A 16152-nucleotide genomic window follows, 5' to 3' on the forward strand; every position below is an offset into this window, starting at 1 on the left:
CCACTGCTTTGATGCTCATTTTGATTCCAGAGGGAAATGATGTGCCCAGGTCACATGTAATGATGTGATCCAGAAAATCTTGGCCTTCCCTGTCAAAACATTCCTTCTATGTAGTGCATACTTTAACTCTTCTGTGCCGATCAAAAGCAGAAAGCTGTCTTGGTACCCAGCTTGCACTAACTTTTCAAAAATGCAAATGTTCGTGATTTAATGTATTCACGGTTCCCACAGAAAGATTAGTCTCTTGTGCAATTTCATGGCAGGTTTACGCGATGATCATTCAGGATCAGGCATTCCACATGCTGGATGTTCACACGAATGATTGCTGTGGGATGGAAACCACCACAGCTGGAATCATCACTGATGGACGTACAGCCATGTTTGAAATGTTTACACCATTCAAATTTCTTACTGAGGCTGAGCTTCTCATCACTGTACTGTGCTTGAAGTCTTCTGTATCTGAGGATTTTATGCCTTCATTCACAAGAAACTTCATCCCTGCACGCTGTTCCATGCACGCACTAACACTGTTGTCTGCCATCTTGATTAACTGTCTCTGGACTGGCCAGCGACATGTGCGCCGTCTATCAGTGCTAGGACACACTTGCCACTTACTACTGAGTTTAGTCCCATCACGCTTGCATCCCTTTTTATACCTGTAGAATTTGAAAGTCCTGGTTTGACTTGAAATACTTTAAATACACCAAATGTACTGTATGTAGCAGCAAATCCCTAAATTGTGGTGCTCTCTCTACTACACTTCACAAGTAGATTAAAATGGTGTGTGGTGCTTTATTTCCTTCAAACATACTGTAGCATTGTGCATTTTTACCAAGCTCAACTTTTGCTCTATCTGTCCATAGAAGACTGACCAAGAAGAGTTGTGAAACATCCATATGATCTTCTATAAACCTGAGACAAGCTGATTTTTTGGAGCATTGGCTTCTTCTAGTGTACATGAAGTTGATCCTGATAGTAGACAAGTGAACAGAGATTTTGTCATGTTTCAGAATTTTCTGTTGATCTTTTGTATTTAGAATAGGAATCATATTTAACATCCTTTAAACCTGACATAAATTATTAACATAGCATATCCTTCTATAATGTGTCCTTTCTTTCTCTCTCCTACCTGCATAAGTTTTCCTGACACCAAGAGACAAAAAGGTGATGGGGAGGGAGTTTCAGCACACAGCCTGTGCTTGACAGCCTCAGCTCTGTCCCTGTGTGCTGTGTGAAAGGGGGTTTGCCTATTTCCTTGAATCAGCTCTCAAAGCTGAGATCCACAAAGTGTAACTCCAGCACCCCACCCCTGCTTTATGAAGGCTCAGACAAGTTGTATAAATTCTGCATTTTGAATGGATGTAGAGAAATGAGGGCTGCAGGTTAACATGTGCAACTTATGCAGGAGGTTTTTCATCTGCGGCTAGGCATTTCACTGGATATACGTGAGAGTTTACAAGCACTTCAAAGAAATGGGTTGTTCTAGTGTCCATTTTTAAAGTGTATCCTGATAGTGGACAAGTGAACAGAGATTTTGTCAAGTTTCAGGTATTTCTGTACCTCTTTTGTTTTTACAATAGGTGCCCTATTTTACATCATTTAAAGAAATGGCTTCTTCTAGTGTTCATTTATAATGTGTATCCTGATAGTGGACACGTGATCAGAGATTTTGCCAGTTTCAATTATTTCTGTAGGTACTTTGTTTTTATCCTAGAGGTTCTCTTTTACATTATTTATTAAATGGGCTAGCAGAGATGAGCCAAACATACCTGGGTTCAGTTTGCGGCAGGTATGCTAAATTGTGCTGACATTCTGAATGTTACACTGAACCCCAGTTTAGTCAAAGAGAACCAATAAAATAAGTTCTGGACATTTTCAAGACTATTAAGCCAGGTATTGTAAAAAAAAAAAAAGGGTGTGGAGAGCAAGGCTTTGCCTTGGGAAAATAATAAAGCAGCAATTTTATTAATGCTTAAAAAGGCCCAATTGCTTTAAATAAGATGCCTGGGGGGTTTCTTAAACCTGCCTGTGCAGGTGCATACCTGTACAATGTATACAATGCACCACAGAAAAACTGACATTTACAAATAAAAAGATACCATTTAAATCACTGGCAAGTTGCATTTCCCAGATGTTCTATTTGTGAACAAAGCAGCTGAGGATTCCCTTTATGTCTGGTATAGATATTAATGTGGTACACACACAAAAAAACTAATAAAAAACAATGTGAGGTTACCACTAAAATACATACCATACCCTTATCCTTGATGAGGGTCTGGTATGAATTTTAAGGAGGACTCTATGCAAACAATAAAAGAAAATGCAATCCATTGTCTGTCATGTAATACAAAAAATGTACATCCACATAAATCACGTTGAATGATGGCACCAACCTATTGAAGCAAAAAACAAAATGAACTGCGATCATGTCTACTAATAGCAGAGGTTTGCCATGAATTACATTTCTTTAGCCGACTGTGGTCAACAAAGTGTCCCAGGTGATGTTATCAACCAAATATTGACATAACCATATTCGGCCAGCGATGTTATTATTATTATACAGGATTTATATAGTGCCAACAGTTTGCGCAGCGCTTTACAAAATTAAGGTAGACAGTACAGGTACAATACAATTTGGTACAAGAGGAAACAGAGGGCCCTGCTTGTTAGAGCTTACAATCTAGGAGGAAGGGCTGAGTGATACAAAAGGTAATAGCTGTGGGGGGATGAGCTGATAGAGGAAAAGAATGTCAGTTTACTAGTTAGAAGCAGGATAGGCTTCTTTAAAGAGAAAGGTTTTCAGGGATCATCTAAAGGTGGATAGATTAGGAGCTAGCAGGACAGATTGGGGTAGAGAGTTCCATAGGATGGGAGAGGCTCGGGAGAAGTCCTGGAGGCGAGGATGGGAGGAGGTGACATGGGAACTAGAAAGCAGAAGGTCTTGAGAGGATCGAAAAGAGCGGTTTGGTTGATATTTTGAGACCAGGTTGGTGATGTAGCTGGGGCAGAGTTGTGGATGGCTTTGTAAGTTGTTGTTAGTATTTTTTATTTTATTCTTTGGGCGAGTGGAAGCCAGTGGAGGGACTGCCAGAAAAGGGTAGCAGACACTGAACGGTTGTTAAGGTGGATGAGCCTGGCAGCAGTATTCATGATGGACTGGAGGGGCGACAGCCTATGTGAAGGTAGGTCAATGAGGAGGGAATTGCAGTAGTCGAGGCAAGAGATAACCAGGGAGTGAATTAGGAACTTTGTGGTATCATTGGTTAAAAAGGGGCGTATTCTTGAGATGTTGAGGCGGCATGATTTGGACAGGGATTGGATGTGGGCCTGAAAGAATAGTTCAGAATCCAGGGTTACTCCTAGCACCTTGGCAGGCAGGGATGGGTTGATATTGATCCTAACTGAGAAATCAGGGGAAGAAGCATGTGGGGGAGGAAATATTATGAGGTCAGTTTTGGATAGATTGAGTTTTAGAAAGTGGTGTGACATCCAGTCTGATATGTCTGTTAGTAAATTGGTGATGCGTGTGGAAACTGATGGGGTGAGATGAGGAGTACAGAGATAGATTTGTGTGTCATCAGCATAGAAATGGTATTGGAAACGATGGGAAGCTAGAGTTCGCTGACTGCTCACAAGCTGGACTGGCAACCTAGTGAATGAGCAGACTGGAGTGCTGTCATCTGAGTGATCGCTGTCAGAGGAATCCGGAGAACACAGGGGAACTCTCATCTGCAGAGAGACTATCTGCTACCTGACTGCAGTAACGGATCAGGTGAGAGAGCTCCATACACCAAATATTAGTTACAAAAGACATTGCTAAACTCAGTTACTTTTTTCTCAGCTTAGTATTCCCCATTATACAAGTTACAAGTGTTACAGCCTAGATTGTTTGGCCAATCTTGGCCAATCTTGCTTTGTGGCCTACTGATCATTACACACAAAATCACAAGAGCCTTTCCATTCTACTACAGAAGTGTGTTCTGCCCCCCCCCCTCCTTTCTCAATCTCTATCTAATTCCATGGTTTCACCCCAGGAGTGTTAAAGGGACCCCATCCTAATTCAGCATTGCTTAAGGAGCAGCTTCTCTTACTTTATGTTCACCTTCTTTGGAGAAATCCTACCCTTGCATTTAGAGACATTTGAATCTTTATGTGCACCAACCAGGGCCCCATCAAGAGTGCAAAAGATTGAACATTGCATTTTAAAAGGACATTGATCCATTCTTTTACAGAGCTCTTCCTCTTTCAGAATTGAACCCAGGCATTGGTAACTGAGGTGAGCTAGTCCATCAATTTGATTGTTTCCTATTCTGCTCACTTGGGAGAAAACATCTCAGGGCCTAGGTTACTGTTTGAATAATGAATTGCAGGACATACAAAATAACTGATTTGGGTGATCTATGTTGCAACCCTTGTTTGAGTTTACTATGAGAATTAACTGTCATTTCTTGCACATATCTTCTTATCTTAATGTGCCTAATTTTACTGTGCTAAAAGCTGTTTATGATAACTTACTCTCCCATAGCTGTGTTAAGGGTATTGTCTATGTTCCGGCTATTTATTTTTGAGAGATCCTGCCAGTACAATGTCCAGCTTCATTGAGTGGTCATGAGTCTTCTTAAGAGTCCTGAGATTGAATAGTTTTTTCCTATACTAGAATCATCATTTACAGATGTGGCGGAACCAGAGTTTTCTAAACTGGCTGAATCATATTCTTATTTCTTGAGTAGATACCCCTTTTAATGCATGCTAATCGTCTGTTTGCTGCAGCACAGCATTGTGTGCTGTTGCTGAGCCTGTGATCTACTAGAAACCCAGATCCTTTTCCATCTTGTATTCCTCCAGAGGTTCTCCCCCTAGAGCAGTGGTTCTCAACCTGGGGGTCGAACGACCATTTCACAGGGGTCGCCTAAGACCATCGGAAAACACATATTTCCGATGGTCTTAGGAACCGAGACACCGCTCCTGTCTCCGGCGATGTGTGGGCGGGATGATATGCTGCCCCTGTCACCGCCTCCTCGCCGCTGATTGGCCACTGGAACTGTAGCTCAGGAGAGGCACACAGGCGGCCAATCACCGGCGAGGAGGTGGAGCTTGGAGAGGAGGAGCCGAGCGGCAGCGCGCGTAGATCAAAGAAGATCGAGGGAGCTGCAGGAGCGAGTGAAGAGAGAGGCCAGAGAAGGAAGACAGCTGACAGGTAAGTGCAAATTTTGCTGCTGCAGCCAGGTATGCAGGCTGTAGATGGGAGAGGGAGAGAGCGAGCCCAGGCTGGAGCAGGAGTCAGCAAGGTAAGTATCATTGGTGCCAGTGGGAGGGATAGTGCCCCATCATTTGTGTCACTAATACCAACGATGGGGCACTTTTCCTCCCCCCACTGACACCAACGATGAGACACTATTCCTCCCCTCACTGACACCAACGATGAGGCACTATTCCTCCCCCACTGACACCAACGATGGGGCACTATTCCTCCCCTCACTGACACCAACGATGGGGCACTATTCCTCCCCTCACTGACACCAACTATGAGGCACTATTCCTCCCCCCACTGACACCAACGATGGGGCACTATTCCTCCCCTCACTGACACCAACGATGGGGCACTATTCCTCCCCCCACTGACACCAACGATGGGGCACTATTCCTCCCCTCACTGACACCAACGATGGGGCACTATTCCTCCCCCCACTGACACCAACGATGGGGCACTATTCCTCCCCCCACTGACACCAACGATGGGGCACTATTCCTCCCCCCACTGACACCAACGATGGGGCACTATTCCTCCCCCCACTGACACCAACGATGGGGCACTATTCCTCCCCCCACTGACACCAACGATGGGACACTATTCCTCCCCCCACTGACACCAACGATGGGGCACTATTCCTCCCCCCACTGACACCAACGATGGGGCACTATTCCTCCCCCCACTGACACCAACGACGGGGCACTATTCCTCCCCCCACTGACACCAACGATGGGGCACTATTCCTCCCCCCACTGACACCAACGATGGGGCACTATTCCTCCCCCCACTGACACCAATGATGGGGCATTATTCCTCCCACTGACACCAATGATGAGGCACTATTCCTCCCAATGACACCCACAATGGGGCACTATTCCTCCCACTGACACCCACAATGGGGCACTATTCCTCCCACTGGCACCCACAATGGGGCACTATTCCTCCCACTGACACCAATGATGGGGCACTATTCCTCCCACTGACACCAATGATTGGGCACTATTCCTCCCACTGATGCCAATGATTGTACACTATTCCTCTCACTGACGCCAATGATGGGACACTATTCCTCCCACTGACGCCAATGATTGGGCACTATTCCTCCCACTGACGCCAATGATTGTACACTATTCCTCCCTCTGACACCAATGATGGAGCACTATTCCTCCCACTGATACCAATGATGGGGCACTATTCCTCCCACTGACACCAATGATGGGGCACTATTTCTTCCACTGATACCAATGATGGGGCACTATTCCTCCCACTGATACCAATGATGGGGCACTATTCCTCCCACTGATACCAATGATGGGACACTATTCCTCCCACTGATGCCAATGATGGGGCACTATTCCTCCCACTGATACCAATGATGGGGCACTATTCCTCCCACTGACACCAATGATGGGGCACTATTCCTTCCACTGATACCAATGATGGGGCACTATTCCTCCCACTGATACCAATGATGGGGCACTATTCCTCCCACTGATACCAATGATGGGACACTATTCCTCCCACTGATGCCAATGATGGGGCACTATTCCTCCCACTGATACCAATGATGGGGCACTATTCCTCCCACTGATACCAATGATGGGGCACTATTCCTCCCACTGACACCAATGATGGGGCACTATTCCTTCCACTGATACCAATGATGGGGCACTATTCCTCCCACTGATACCAATGATGGGGTACTATTCCTCCCACTGATACCAATGATGGGGCACTATTCCTCCCACTGATACCAATGATGGGGCACTATTCCTCCCACTGATACCAATGATGGGGCGTTATTCCTCCCACTGATACCAATGATGGGGCACTATTCCTCCCACTGATACCAATGATGGGGCACTATTCCTTCCACTGACGCCAATGATTGGGCACTATTCCTCCCACTGACGCCAATGATTGTACACTATTCCTCCCTCTGACACCAATGATGGAGCACTATTCCTCCCACTGATACCAATGATGGGGCACTATTCCTCCCACTGACACCAATGATGGGGCACTATTCCTTCCACTGATACCAATGATGGGGCACTATTCCTCCCACTGATACCAATGATGGGGCACTATTCCTCCCTCTGACACCAATGATGGGGCGTTATTCCTCCCACTGATACCAATGATGGGGCACTATTCCTCCCACTGATACCAATGATGGGGCACTATTCCTTCCACTGACGCCAATGATTGGGCACTATTCCTCCCACTGACGCCAATGATTGTACACTATTCCTCCCTCTGACACCAATGATGGAGCACTATTCCTCCCACTGATACCAATGATGGGGCACTATTCCTCCCACTGACACCAATGATGGGGCACTATTCCTTCCACTGATACCAATGATGGGGCACTATTCCTCCCACTGATACCAATGATGGGGCACTATTCCTCCCACTGATACCAATGATGGGGTACTATTCCTCCCACTGATACCAATGATGGGGCACTATTCCTCCCACTGATACCAATGATGGGGCACTATTCCTCCCACTGATACCAATGATGGGGCGTTATTCCTCCCACTGATACCAATGATGGGGCACTATTTCTCCCACTGATACCAATGATGGGGCGTTATTCCTCCCACTGATACCAATGATGGGGCACTATTCCTCCCACTGACGCCAATGATGGGGCACTATTCCTCCCACTGACGCCAATGATTGGGCACTATTCCTCCCACTGACGCCAATGATTGTACACTATTCCTCCCTCTGACACCAATGATGGAGCACTATTCCTCCCACTGATACCAATGATGGGGCACTATTCCTCCCACTGACACCAATGATGGGGCACTATTCCTTCCACTGATACCAATGATGGGGCACTATTCCTCCCACTGATACCAATGATGGGGCACTATTCCTCCCACTGATACCAATGATGGGACACTATTCCTCCCACTGATGCCAATGATGGGGCACTATTCCTCCCACTGATACCAATGATGGGGCACTATTCCTCCCACTGACACCAATGATGGGGCACTATTCCTTCCACTGATACCAATGATGGGGCACTATTCCTCCCACTGATACCAATGATGGGGCACTATTCCTCCCACTGATACCAATGATGGGACACTATTCCTCCCACTGATGCCAATGATGGGGCACTATTCCTCCCACTGATACCAATGATGGGGCACTATTCCTCCCACTGATACCAATGATGGGGCACTATTCCTCCCACTGATACCAATGATGGGGCACTATTCCTCCCACTGACACCAATGATGGGGCACTATTCCTTCCACTGATACCAATGATGGGGCACTATTCCTCCCACTGATACCAATGATGGGGTACTATTCCTCCCACTGATACCAATGATGGGGCACTATTCCTCCCACTGATACCAATGATGGGGCACTATTCCTCCCACTGATACCAATGATGGGGCGTTATTCCTCCCACTGATACCAATGATGGGGCACTATTCCTCCCACTGATACCAATGATGGGGCACTATTCCTTCCACTGATACCAATGATGGGGCACTATTCCCCCCACTGATACCAATGATGGGGCACTATTCCCCCCACTGATACCAATGATGGGACACTATTCCTCCCACTGACACCAATGATGGGACACTATTCCTCCCACTGACACCAATGATGGGGCACTATTCCTCCCACTGATACCAACGATGGGACACTATTCATCCCACTGACATCAGTGATGGGGCGCTAGTCCTCCCACTGCAAAATTACAGTTATGAAGTAGCAACGAAAATAATTTTATGGTTGGGGGTCACCACAACATGAGGAACTGTATTAAGGGGTCGTGGCATTAGAAAGGTTGAGAACCACTGCCCTAGAGAGTAACTTACATTCCTGACCATGCTGTTACATTTCTTATTGCATTCTCTGTAGTGATGGAATCCTGACTGTGACCCTTAGACCTTATATTTTTTAAAGGACTTTTTTCTCATTAATAAGCATTTCTTCATTAGTATTTAACCACCCTGGTTTACCTTTTGATCTTTTATCTTTGTTGCCCCTTGGAATGCACTGGCTAATGCCATTATTCAGTGTTCTTTGTTTCTAGAATTAGATCCCATCTAATGTCTTATAGTATGGAGTGCAGTTTAGTAAAGTTGTCTCTTTTGAAATGCAGTGTTATTGTCCTACCCATGTGTCTCCTTTTCCTATGATTTACTGTGAACATGATTACGCTGTGATAGCTGTTCCCTAAGGCATACCTTACTTCCACATCTGAAATCAGCTCTGTGTTGTTTGTAATTAGTAAGTCTAGTAGAGAATTAATTTTAGTTGGGGCATCCAACTATTTGGAAAGCTGTTTATATCTTACTATCTTCTATACATATCTACCTGTATATTATATAGCATTTAGTGTGTCCTTCTGTCTTTTCTATATAATTATATTTAAAGTGATTCTAAAGGCTCAATTGTTTTTGAAAAATAACAAACATGTCATACTTATCTGCTCAGTGCAATGGTTTTCTACAGAGCAACCCTGATCCTACTCTTCTCGGGTCCCCTGACAGCGTTTTTGCCTCCAGTTCCCCACTGAGTGCTCCCATAGCAAGTTGCTTGCTATGGGGGCATTTTTGCATGCTTGTTGTCAAGCTGGCTCTGAGTCTCCATAAGACACACAAAAGTCGGCTCAACCCTGTCCCCTGCTCCCTCCTCACTGGCTGTGATTGACAGCAGCAGGAGCCAATGGCTTCTGCTGCTGAGTCTGAGCCAAAGAGGCAAGAGAGCCAAGAGAGGCTCTGCTCTCATGCACATCACTGAATCAAGATTGGGCTCAGGTAAGTATTTACTGGAGGCAGGGGGGATCTGCTTGCAGAATGTTTTTTTACCTTAATGTATTCTATGCAAGAAACATCCTGCTTTTAGAACAACTTAAAGGGTGACTGCATCAATATTTGCAACAGGAACATGAGCCAAGTACGCCCCTGCAGGCTGCCTAGCTGGTAGAAATATACAGTAGCATTCACTGTTTGTCATACAATGATATAATAGTATTTCTACTTGTGTGCAAATTACAGAGATATTTCTGTTTATACATTGTTTTATTTTTTAAGTAATTGGGATAGGCATTTCAAGTGAAGCATCAACACAATAGTTCACAAACAATCTTTATGTCAAGAACATCCACAATTATTTATGTGTCTTATATGAACATATAATATCATATAATATGTCATATGAAGTGTTTCTTACGTACTCTGCAGGGATGTTTAAAGTTCATTATTTAGATAATTTCTCAATTATATATATATATATATATAGCACATCATATGTAAATATGATAGATAGATAGATAGATAGATAGATAGATAGATACATAGATACATAGATAGATAGATACGATAGATAGATAGATAGATAGATAGATAGATAGATAGATAGATAGATAGATAGATAGATAGATAGATAGATAGATAGATAGAGAATCTGAAATAAACCTAATTAAAAAAAGCTGCTTTAACAGCAAGCATGAGAAAGCACAAATGATATCACTGACACATGAGATCTACCAGTGATGTGGTAGTTACATCAATATAACCCACCCAAGGAGGGAGATCAAGAAGCCTGAGAAATGTCATTTGCCTTTGAAGTAGGAAAGTTGATCAGATGGTGTGTGGGCTTGAGATTCAAAGTCGTGTCAGTTTTAGACTTTGTCTATTAATCTGGGGGAAGACGGATGTTTTCCAGATGAGCATTGAATGAATAATGAAAATGGATGTGTGAATGTGTGGTAATGTAATGTTACAATGCATATTAGTTGAAGCAAAAACTGCAAAGGGATCTTTTGAAGATGAGAGCCTCTAAAAATGTCTATATCCCAAAATAGACCTTTCCGTTACAGGTGAAGGGTGTCATAATGACCCCTCCAGTGGCATTATATATTAGTTCTGGACTACAGCAATGAGACATCTATCTGCTTCTGAGTTTTGCCCACCTGTCACAAATATTTTGTCAGGAGGGTCTTATTCCCCTTATTACAGGATTTCATTTATATTTTAGTATAGTCATTGCAGCAGAGAGAGTGAGACTCCAGGTGGGTTAAGTACCAAGGACACCGGTGTTGAGATTTTTCTCCTGACACCCCCAAAGATAAAAAAAAAAGCAGTGTTATTTGGACCTGCATGTGTTATATATACTCTGAATAGCTACATACAAATTTAGTCCACTCAGCATTGGAAAAAACATTAAGGGCTAGTTCACACTGATACAGTCCAGTGTGTTTTTTTTATCTGCATCAAATATGCATGCACGGTGTTTTCCATGTATTCCAATGGCCCTAGTTCACACCACTGCAGTAAGTTCTAGAGTGTTCAGGTGCAGAAAAAAAAGTAGAACATGCTGCATTTTTCTGCACAGAACTGTAAACCACACCAAAATGCATCAAAAACACAACAAACAGGGTGTGGTGTGAACTGTAAGCAAAAACGCATCTGGAGTGTGTTTTTGTAGTGTGAACTGGCCCTAAAAATCAACACGTAGCTAGAACTGACTAGAACGTTCCATTCTCTTCTTACAGACTTTGGATATACTGTATAGCAGTGTTTCTCAACCTTTTTTTCAATCAAGGCACCCTTTAAAATTATGGACAGTCCCGAGGCACTCTTTAAAATTATGGACAGTCCCGAGGCACTCTTTAAAATTATGGACAGTCCCGAGGCACCCTTTAAAATTATAGATAGTCTTGAGGCACTCCATTTAAGAATGGGGATCCTCAAGACTGTTCATAATTTTAAAGGGTGCCTGGGGACTATCCATAATCTTAAAAGGACACTCCATTCTAAAATGTGAAAAACTATTCTACTAGTTTTATATAACGCAGCAACATCCACAGATGTAGGACACCCAACGTTAGATGATTTATTCTTTCAGAGCAAACACACTTTTGCACACTGGTACTGACTTGTATTCCAGTGTTTCTCTTCCCCCCAGTCTTTCTCCATCACTGACCTAATGTGGCCCCAGCACTGATGGGGAGGGTCAAACTAGAATGCTGAGTAGGCAGCTGACATCCTCCTTATCAACTGATGATGCCATTGGTTGTCAGGACACCAGCGATTAGAACAGTGGTTCTCAACCTTCCTAATGCCGCGACCCTTTAATACAGTTCCTCATGTTGTGGTGACCCCCAACCATAAAATTATTTTCGTTGCTACTTCATAACTGTAATTTTGCAGTGAGAGGAGTAGTGCCACATCATTGGTGTCAGTGAGAGGAGTAGTGCCTCATCACTGATGTCAGTGGGAGGAATAGTGTCCCATCGTTGGTATCAGTAGGACGAATAGTGTCCCATCGTTGGTATCAGTGGGAGGAATAGTGTCCCATCATTGGTATCAGTGGGAAGAATAGTGTCCCATCATTGGTATCAGTGGGAGGAATAGTGCCACATGGTTTGTGTCAGTGGGAGGAACAGTGCCCCATCATTGGTGTTAGTGTGGGAGGAATAGTGCCCCATCATTAGTGTCAGTGGGGGGGGGGAATAGTGCCCCATCATTGATACTAGTGGGGGGGGGGAATTGTGCCCCATCGTTGGTGTCAGTGGGGGAAGGAATAGTGCCCCATCGTTGGTGTCAGTGGGGGGAGGAATAGTGCCCCATCGTTGGTGACAGTGGGGGGAGGAATAGTTCCCCATCGTTGGTGACAGTGGGGGGAGGAATAGTTCCCCATCATTGGTGTCAGTGGGGGGGGGGGAAATAGTGCCCCATCGTTGGTGTCAGTGGGAGGAATAGTGCCCCATCATTGGTATTAGTGACACCAATGATGGGGCACTATTCCTCCCACTGACACCAATGATACTTACCTTGCTGACTCCTGCTCCAGCCTGAGCTCGCTCCCTCCCTCTCCCATCTACAGCCAGCATACCTGGCTGCAGCAGCACCATCTGCACGCTACAGACACTTACCTGTCAGCTGTCTTCCTTCTCCGGCTGCTCCCTTGCTCGATCTTCTTTGATCTTCGCACTGCTGCTCGGCTCCTCCTCCTCGCCGGTGATTGGCAGCCTGTGTGCCTCTCCTGAGCTACAGTTCCGGCGGCCAATCACTGGTGAGGAGGCGGAGCTGTTGAGTGATCCTGGAGATGTGGCCAGATGACAGGGGTGGCATGACATCCTGCGCACACATCGCGTCCAGGGAAATGTGGACGTATCTGCATGTGGGCGGACCCGCCTGGAGACTGATAGAGGAGCGGTGTCTCTGTTCCTAAGACCATCGGAAATATGTGTTTTCCGATGGTCTTAGGAGACCCCTGTGAAAGGGTTGTTCGACCTCCAAAGTGGTCGCGACCCACAGGTTGAGAACCGCTGATCTAGAGGTTGAGTTGGAAAATGCTCCCTAATACAACAGTAGTGAGAACGGATATGTAAATGTAGGATTATCTACCTAAACCTTCTAAATAAAAAGGCCAGCAGCTTAAGCTGAAGGAGGACTCTATAATGACGTAACACCAATGAAGGTCTGTGCCAGAAGAAACTACATCCAATGATCTCCTGCAATTGCTCATAGAATAAGCCTGGGGTCCTGGTTGCCTATACAGATTGTGATTTTTTTTTTTTAGCACACATGTAAACTCTACATTATTGGCTAGAAAATTATATGAAACCCCCAAAACATTTTTTATATTTTCTGAAAACAGAGGCCCTGTAAAAAGATGGTGTATGCAATGTTTGATGTGGCAAAATATTTGCACAATTGTTTTTCAATTTGTATTTTCAGTAAAACATACACTAAAATGAATTTTAGTGTACAAACACAAAATATTCCCCCTTTTTTAAAAAAAATAAAAGATTAGGTTGTGTTGAGTAAATAGATAAATATGTCAGACTTCAAATCTGCATTCACCCAAAGTAGATGATGCTTTAAATATCTGCATAACTCATAACTTTACAGTAAACGATAAATGAGGGACTAAGAGTTATTTCAACATTTGTTGTGCAGACGTTGTTAGTGTGATCTCTATGCATGTGTTTGGTGGAGTTGTGGTAGTATGTTATTGCAAGAGGGTACTTTTACATTTTTTTACTTAACTTTATTGCTATTACAGGTGGCTACCAAGCTCTCTCTGTGATAGCTTTGGGATAGTGACAGATACCTTTTTTTGGATTAGACCACTAATGTCTCTCCTGCCCTCTGCGCCAGCTGATTGAGCACAGACTTTGCTCAATCCACTGTTTATCCAGCTTTGCACCTGGGGTTTTGACAGCTCTAAACCCATAAGTGCTGACAGCTGAGCACTTCTAGGCTCACACTCTGTAGAGGACATCAGGGAAAGAATTTTTCTTGGTTTCTCTATGTTCTTCCAAAAACCATCCTGACAATTAATTACACACATCATTGTGGTCACAGGCTCCTAAGAGAAATTGGAGAGCCTAGGAATCATGAAGGGAGGTTTCAGCTGGAGGGGTGGCCTGCTCTCTGCGGGACCTGTAAAAGTAACCGAGTGGCTCTAGAACCTTAAGCCTTTTTTAAACACGTTAAAGGATCTACAGAAAATGTCTACAGTGTTTTCTGAGTGTTTTGTTATGCACAATCAAATAAATAAATAAATGTCAGTAAAATAATAAAATAAAATAAAAAATTACAAATGTTCTATATAAGTGCAAATTGTCCTTAATTGTGGAATAAATCCTGTGCTGATAACAAGGAATTCTGTATTCCAGTGAAGGTATATTCCATGTGACCAATAATTCATTTGATGAAGTGCGGAAGGTGGTAAAAATGCACACTCACCAGAAGTGCATTTAAAATACGCAGTGTATAATGTATGATGAAATCAGCCAGAGGTCCCCTTTAAGGTGGAATGGATGTACAGCCTGGTAAGGATATCTCTCCTCTGGATACTGGGGCTGCTTTACAGCTTGATGTCACCTGGGATTCTGCAGATTTAATTGCTCAATACAGAGCCAGAAAGAAGGGCGCCCATAGTGTTGTAATGTTTAGGTGTTTATTAATTAAAAAGACATGTCATCCTCGAAATAGCATTTTAAATGCAGAGCTTGCTGAAAAGATCACTGACCAGCTGGATTCATGATGGCCGCCTGACCTCCGTGAGGCTCCAGAGGCTCCAGAGGTGTGGCGTCACGGGGTACGGCTCCTCCTCTCCTTTAACCTTTGTCATAGCACCTTTCACAGTAAAGTCCAGGGCAGGGAAAGGTCCACATGCCAACAGCTAGAGGGATCTCTGGGCTGGCACCACATGTGAGTGACTAGAGGAACTCCAGGGCTGGTACCACAAAAAATCGTTAGGAAAAGTTGCAGGGCTGGTACCACAAACAGAGGGCTGAAGAAACTGAGTCACCCAACTTGTAGTGCAGCACTCTGATAGCAATGGAGCAGTAAACTGGCACACAAAAATAAGTTAATTTTGAGAAAGAAATTGCTAATGTAAGATACCAGATACAGTATGTGATACTATGAAATTATATGAAAAATATAAAAAATAATATAACATTGATATATTGTATTGTATTGGTACTGGAGTTGTTAAATATACAGAACTACTCTGTTTTAGGTTATTATTAGAACATTACAATGTAGTACCCAGCCAATTGTGATGACTCTTGCTTGTCCTCTACAGACCTATACAGCTCATTGATCTACAGAGATAAATTAATTTAAAGTGTGTTTATAGTGTACATTATCAGATAACATACAGTATTTATATTTCCATAAACAAAGAGAGCAGCATAAGGCTAAGCCTGTCAGTGTAAAATATGAAGGAAATTGACAACAGCTGAACAAATATAATTTATTTCATGAATTCCAGCTAAATAATGTAAGCTGAGATGCTATAATTTGTTTTAAAATGTATTTCCAGTGAAAATGTTTAAACAAAAAAAAAAAGAATAAAAAATTGTTTGCATTGCCCATAGCAACCACT

Source organism: Staurois parvus, unplaced genomic scaffold (assembly GCF_062004578.1).
Source record: "Staurois parvus isolate SC_StPar_1 unplaced genomic scaffold, SC_StPar_1.0 ptg000287l, whole genome shotgun sequence".
Lineage (NCBI taxonomy): Eukaryota > Metazoa > Chordata > Amphibia > Anura > Ranidae > Staurois > Staurois parvus.